The sequence below is a fragment of the Pteropus vampyrus genome, unplaced genomic scaffold, assembly GCF_000151845.1.
Source record: "Pteropus vampyrus isolate Shadow unplaced genomic scaffold, Pvam_2.0 Scaffold92, whole genome shotgun sequence".
NCBI lineage: Eukaryota > Metazoa > Chordata > Mammalia > Chiroptera > Pteropodidae > Pteropus > Pteropus vampyrus.
Genome location: NW_011888873.1, coordinates 2,731,358 through 2,738,512, shown reverse-complemented (window position 1 = coordinate 2,738,512; position 7,155 = coordinate 2,731,358). Strand labels below are relative to the sequence as shown.

At 38.9% G+C, this 7,155-nt stretch overlaps 1 protein-coding gene across 10 annotated transcripts in view; it reads left to right on the top strand.

The window, feature by feature from the left end:
* The window catches only part of STOX2 (storkhead box 2), a 209,650-nt gene that overhangs the window by 181,820 nt on the left and 20,675 nt on the right, over positions 1 to 7,155 (top strand). The gene's annotated exons all lie outside the window — the stretch shown is intronic.

The following is a 7,155-nucleotide window of genomic DNA, read 5'->3' as shown; positions in this document are numbered from 1 at the left end:
GAAGAAATTTAGAGTCAAAAATTAAATAGCTTGCCGCAATTCACACAACAAACGAGGAGCACAACTGGGCTCTGAACCTAAGGTTTTAACTGCAGAGTTCACAGCCTCTACCACTGTCTTGTAATGCTGAACCTTGGAGAGAAAAGTTACTTCTCGGTACAGTGAGTTGCGAGTTTTCTCGAGTTTTCTCTGTGTATCTGTTCTGCCCTCTGTGCTCTTTCATCCCTATATGCAGTTATGTAGGGTTTTTTTGTAACAACCTCCATGGCGGTTTGGAGGGGTGGTAGAGATGTTCACTTATTGGGGAGACGGTAGCTGTCATTCAGTATAATTTTGTTGTAATTTGGGAACCAGCAACGTGTGTGTACATACACACATATGTGTGTGTATGTGTGTGTGTGTGTGTGTGTGTGTGTGTGTATATACACACACATATATATATATTCAGACTAGATTTAATTAGGCCTTTTTGTTCTATTACTATTGTATTTTACAGAAATAAGTCACAGTATAGCTGTGACACCTAAACTGATAAAGCAAAGAACACAGTTTTGAGAAACAGCTGTGGTGATTCTAACTTATGAAGAGGGGATGAGAATGACCCTGGAGATGGTAGACCAATTTATTAGCCTATATTTGAAAAATACCATCGATGGAAACTGGAGCGTCTAATATGTCTCTGGTGTTAGGCTAGGTTCTGATGTAGAATGGAGATGGAAGAGAAGTAAAATAGGAATTTAGATTTCATTCTATGTGATGCACTTTTAATAAAGTAAAGGAAGACACTATATTACATAGGAACTCTTGTTAGCCAGGTGCCTTGCAGAATGGCATGACATCTGAGGAATCTTAATTGTTGTCAGCTAGGACTGGTGTTTCATTATGATTTTACCCCCGGTGGTAAATGGCTTTAACTTAGCCCCGGATGTGGGACTAGAGAGCAGGGTGGCAGATGGTGATGGAAAGCGTCTTGGCATTTAGCAGGGTCTTACCTTGCTTTGTCTATGTGTGTAGTACCTGTTTATTCAACAAACCTGAGTGTCTGCTGACTAGCACTCTGTTAGGTTCCATAGTGCCTAACACACACCACACTTGCGCAGTCTTAGCAAAGGTTCGAAGCGTATAATTGGCCTGATGGCTCATATTTCCAACCTAACTTTTCCACAAAAAATCTATTGCAATAGCAAAATGATCCAAAAGTGTTTGATGTTTATGATTAGAGAAGATGCCAGTCATCATTCTGGTGATGGTGGAGTTGGCTCCCCGGCTAAGAAGGTATCACCCATCACGTCTGTTGGCTGCCTTTCTTCACCTGATCTTTTACTTTTTCTGGCTTGTCTGTCTCTGCTTATCTTGTGACAGTTGTTTATCAGTGTTCCAATCTCAGTAACAAGAGAAATAGCTATCAGACTAATGAAAACTTGTGGATGGGGAAGATGATGAGTTTCTTTTGTAAACCAATCAGCCGATTGATTTATCATTTCACTTGGTTGTATTAGACATCTCTCTGCATTAGGCAGACTGATAAGCAGAAAGAGTCAGATGATGTGGTGGACACAAGCCGTGTGTGTGTGTGTGTATGTGTTGCGCACGCACACACATGTTTGTGTGCATGCACACCATATACCACCATGCCATTCTTGCTTATCCCTACTCATTAGAAATTTCTTAGTAAGTCATAGCTAACAGACATCATTAACTTTAGTATTATTAATGAGAGCCTCTTACGTTCTATTTTGAATTAGAACAGTTTATTCAAATAATAGCTTAGGAACTGGACCTTCTTTAAGAGACCCATCAAGTGTTGAAATAAAGCATTAGCAAACTTTAGAAGAGCTGTTATAGAATTTCTAAATGTTCTAAAATTCCTTTTTATGTCAACTTTCCTTCCATTGACTATTGCAATGAGGGCTCAGCCTTAAATTTCTGAAATCAGTGACATTTAAACTAAACATACCATAAACCAGTAAAAGTGCCAGTTTTCTTTTAAATTTCAAATACAAACATTTGGAAGTCAAGTATGGTAATCTGGTTTCACAGGAGAGCTGCTTATAATGTAGCAGCCTGTGAGTTAGTGGGCGCTGTATGCTCTTCCCTCCGGTTAGGGTGTTGTGGTCTGAGATCTTTCTCAGACCACATGGAAGGAAGAATGTGGGGTTTTTCAGAACAGCTTTTTAAAAAACACTGAAATAGACCATCTGTGAAAAGAACTGAACAACATTTATACTTAAAATTGGGGTTAATAAATCGAACTAAATTGTAAAACGCAAGGTTTGTCTGATGCTTTGCATTCGAGTTGTTTACTTAACCTCGGAGAACTTAGGGTTTCCCCAGGCCCAAGGGTATTTAAGATAAAGCTTGGCACATTAGTAGTTTTATGACTGGTTTGTTGAAAGGAATAGAGTTGTGTTGTCGCTGTGCCCACTGTACATTTTACAGACATGTTGGACCATTTATGAGTCCCAGTATCTACTGCATGTAGTAATTTTATTGGCATCTATAATTTTAACTTCAGTGTTAATTTTGGCAGTTCAGAGGACCAGAACAGGTCACTTTAGTCCCAAGGAGCAAAGCTGAGCAAGACTTTGAATTAGAAAGAGTAAATTATGAAGCCTTTGTTACAAGGGGAAAAATTAATAGCCAATATATCTTACTATTCTTTTTAAAATTAAAGGCTGCTGTCTCAGATTGGATGAGCATTAAAATAGTTTATCTGGCAAGATGTAAATAGAGCTAGACATGAATACTGTGTGGTGCTTTTATGCCAGTATTCTGCTTTATTGATATAGCATCTTAGAATTTAAGAGTCTGAAGGAATCTTTGAAATCATTTCATTGAAACTCTCATCTTACAGGATGGGGAACCAGAGGCAGAGTGGTAATTGTGTTTTGTTTTAAGAGACTGGGCATTTATTAAAATATCTCCTGAATGCCTTTTTATGTGGGGAATTTTTCAGTTATAAATCAGTACAGTTTCAGAACTGCATTTGTAAGTACAGGGAGATTGCTTTGCTTCTTGGACTTCATCAGGGTCAAAGGTCACTGTTCAATCAGAGGACAGAGTAGACTGACATTTACAATAAAAAATAGTATTTAAAAATAAACAGGAAAACAATAATTCAAACAGAATTCTGATGCTTAAAAAAATAGATTGTTTAAAGAAGTGTAAGATGGAAGATGGGGTTCTTTCGAGGTTGTAGTTTATTATGATATAGTTCACCGAGAAAAATTATGGCTTCCCTGTTCTGATTTGTATGAAGATGGGTACTTTCAATGGAAGAGAATAGATTCATGTTTTCATTTCTAGTAGGTATCTTTTAGAAAGCTACGGATATCATCTGGGAAGGGATGCATGTAAGTTGTCATGAGGGTCACATCTTAGGACTTGTGTCATCCTCCCTCATATGCAAAGGTTGGCAAGTACAAAGAACCTAAATTAATGACTGATGGAAAAAGAAAATGGCATTCATAAAGGACAGAGCTTTATTACAGTATGGTTTGTGGTTTTTCACCCCTACAAGTAGAACCAAGACAGGAATAATTTTGGAACTTGGGTGCCTAAAGGTATTGAGCATATTATTGGCACTCATATATTTCTCGAAAGAATAAATTATGTGAGAGTGTGTTTTTTGAAATAATTGCAGCTAAAGTAACTGGCCAAAAGTTGGAAAAGAGAATAGGTAGAGGAGTTTAAATAGTAAAAATGTGTGTGCGTGATAAAGATATTTCTGAGATGGAAGCAACTAACTGTAGAGAATAAAAGACAGAAAGTCAGCATTGCTTGATTTCTGCCGTTGTCCAGACCCTCCTTGTCAATTACCTGGGCGATTGTAGTAGTCAAGGGTTTGTTCTCCACAGTTGCACAAGATTGATTTTGTAACAAATATGTTATATAATTCCTCTGTATAAACACCTGCAGTGGTTCCCCGTAAGCATCAAGAGTAAGCCTTCTGGTCAACCAGCATCTGGCTTCTACTTTTCTCTCCATCTCACCACCAGCCTGCTCTAGTGGTACCAAAATATGCCCCAGTTCCCCCAGGCTTAGCATTGCTGTTTCATGCTCTGTACATGCTCTTTCCTGCCTCAAGTGAAGAGCCTTCATCCTCCACTCCACTCATCACCACCGGGCAAATTTATTTTTGTCCTCGTTCTTCTCAGCTGACTAGTACCTTAAATGAAACCAGTCCAGGTATTCACTAAAGTATTTTAAACTTAATGTTAAATGCTCAAAATCAAAGAAGTTTACTTACAATTATAATATTTTCATATCTTCTCATATTTTAAATTCACTTACCAGAAACTTATTGAATGTGTAATTTGTCCAAGGCATTATGCTTGGTTTTATCCGAATCATTCTGGATTTAACAAACGTTCCTTGAGGACTGTACTTAAATGGATGTTTGTAAGAAAATACAGCTGAAATAAAACCTATTTAGCCCTTCTTTTTAGAACAATAGGACAGAATTATCATAGTTTAGAAAGAATTTGTTAGCCCACAAAGTAGCGATGACCTTTTAGATGTATTGCCTTTATGAATATGTTCAGAACTAATTCTGACAATAGAAAAATTGATCCTATAAATTATAGACAAGTAGCAATTCATAGTTTCTGCAAAATGTGGTAACTTCTATGGATTATAGTGACTAACAATATTTTAGCAGTATTTATATTACCTTGTTTTCTTTGGCTATAAATGTGGTCCAGTTGGAAGAATTTTATAGTAGCATATTTTAACAATGATTCTTTAAGCAGGTCTGCTGTAAGATCCACAGAAAATCATGGTAAACTTGAATAATGTGTTATATTGTTTGAGAGGTACCTATGATTTCTTTAGTACAGATCTTAGATGCATGCCCTAACCCTCACTTAATATATAATTATTTTTCTATGGTAACTGGGGAGTTTGGGGGATTATTATTTATGAAATTAATAGAGGGAGTCTTAGAAATTGCATATAAGTCAAGTATATTTTGTCTCTTCTTAAATTTTCTGTTTTGCGATTATTTAGTAAAATATATGAATAAAATCACAATCCTTTAAATACCCTGAGAAATTCCTTGGCTTATAAAGTTATAAATATTCATTCATTCAACAAATATTTATTGGGTGTCTGGGGTAAGCCCTGCATTATTCTAGGCACTGAGAATGTGGCATTCATGCTCCTTTCTGTCACGGGCATATATTCTCGTGGTGAGACAGACAGTACACCAGTACACACAAACACACGTGCCCACACTCAGAGAGTGAAGACAGTAACTTGGGATGAGTCTGGCACCAATTCCAATGCGTGTGGTTTTTCCACACCACCAGGCAATTCTTCGACACCTGGTGGTGAGTGGTGGGGGGATGGTCCCAGTGGTGGGGGGACAGACTCCGCAGGCCGTTAGAGGCCTGATGAGGAGTTTGGATCCTTCTAGAAGCAGTAGGCAGTCACTAGGATTTTATGCGGGGAAGCGACGCGTTTTAGGCTTTTCTAAGAAGGCCTGGCTGCTCTGTGGGTCAGGGAGTGTCGGGGCAGGAAGGAAAACTGCGAGTCATCTAGCCATTATGGTGGGCTAGGTGAGAGGTGGCAGTGATTTGGAGTAGAGATGGAATGGAGGGAATAGATCCAAGAAGCATTTGGACTTAGAGTAAACAGGATTGCCAGTTGGGCTGGGAGTGGGGAGGGAGTGGAAAATAATTTATCTTAGTGCAGCATAAAAACGAGATGACGTGGAGATAGTCATTTAGAGCATCCAAATTCCATTTTATCTTATATCCTGAGTTAAAAGTTATTGCACATATTTATTATTATAGTGGAACTGAGCTTTTTCAAAGCAAATGCAATTCAGACTCTTAAAGCATACTGCCTCTTATATTTGGCTGCAGTGAATGAAAAGAAATTAGCTTAGAAGATGGCAGTTAAACTAAACAATTTCAGCTAAAAGCATAAGGACAAACATGACCTAAACAAAGTTAATTTTGCTAGTAGTCATTTGTTTTTCACAGAGAGATCGAGTTCTCTGTAACCTATACAAAATCAGAAAATAGACTGGCATTTTTTTAAAAAAAAAATCGTGTTTAGTAATTGTGTAGTTTTGATCTTCTGAGAAGTCCTTAATTATGATAGGCAAGTTTTAGAAGGTAGTGACCACAGGTCCAAAGGCACTGGGGCTGCTTTGATGTCTCCCTTTGCCAGCTGACCTCACCTTCTTTGTCATCTGATTTACAAAATCATTCCAGGTGACTTGGAGGTCCACATTGCTAACCTAGCAACTCATCAAGAAACCTGGCCTCAATATCCTCATCCTCTCCTGTAGAAGCTGGAGGGAGAGAGAAGGACTCACATAAGAGATCTTTCGTGTGACCGCGGCTGAGCTACAGGCCCCCTCCCGTCGGAGAGGGAAGAACTGAGCGGATGCAGCTCCAAACCCTCACCTGTACTCACCTCACACACCACCACGAGCTCGTCTTTTACACATTAGGCTTTAGGATAATATGTGTTTGAACTTAAGGATGCAACAGGTTTGTTTTTTTTTAAGATTTAAATAGCACTCTTTTAGACAATAGCACACTTACCCACTGAGGCGGTCCCAGCCCACATAATTCTGTCATTTTTTGAGTCACCTGTATGAATTGAGTTTCACCAGCCAGTGAATGAAACTCACATTCACAATAACAGCCTAAAATTCCATGTTGTAGCTTTTACCCACCACTACCCCACCAGATATTTGCAAGAATCTCTCACAGGCCTTCTCTTTATGAGACTTATATCCCATAGCCCCAGAAGTTTGTGGGTTCTAAGTCAGGTCAGTTCCCGGTTTCTGCTTATTTTTATGTCTGCTGACCTTTTCCTATTCTTTGAGTATTCCTCACTCTCTCTGGTTTGGGGGGAAATATGTTACCCTTCTTATACCCATTTTGCAGGGAATGGAGCCACAGTGGAGCGAATTGGAGCCCCCAAGAGATGCAGGAGAAAGGAGAGCACTAAGCTGAGCTGGGCTTGTGTAGGGAAGGTCAGGTCTTAGGCACTGGAGTCCTGCTGCTTCGTTTGGTACACGTCAGACTTATCCCCTTACCTCATGGTTTTCATTCCTAGGCCCTGTTGCCTGATTTCATCCATCAAACCATTTCCCATTCAGTCTATCAAAGCAGGGTTCAAGTTCTTTCCCAAAAG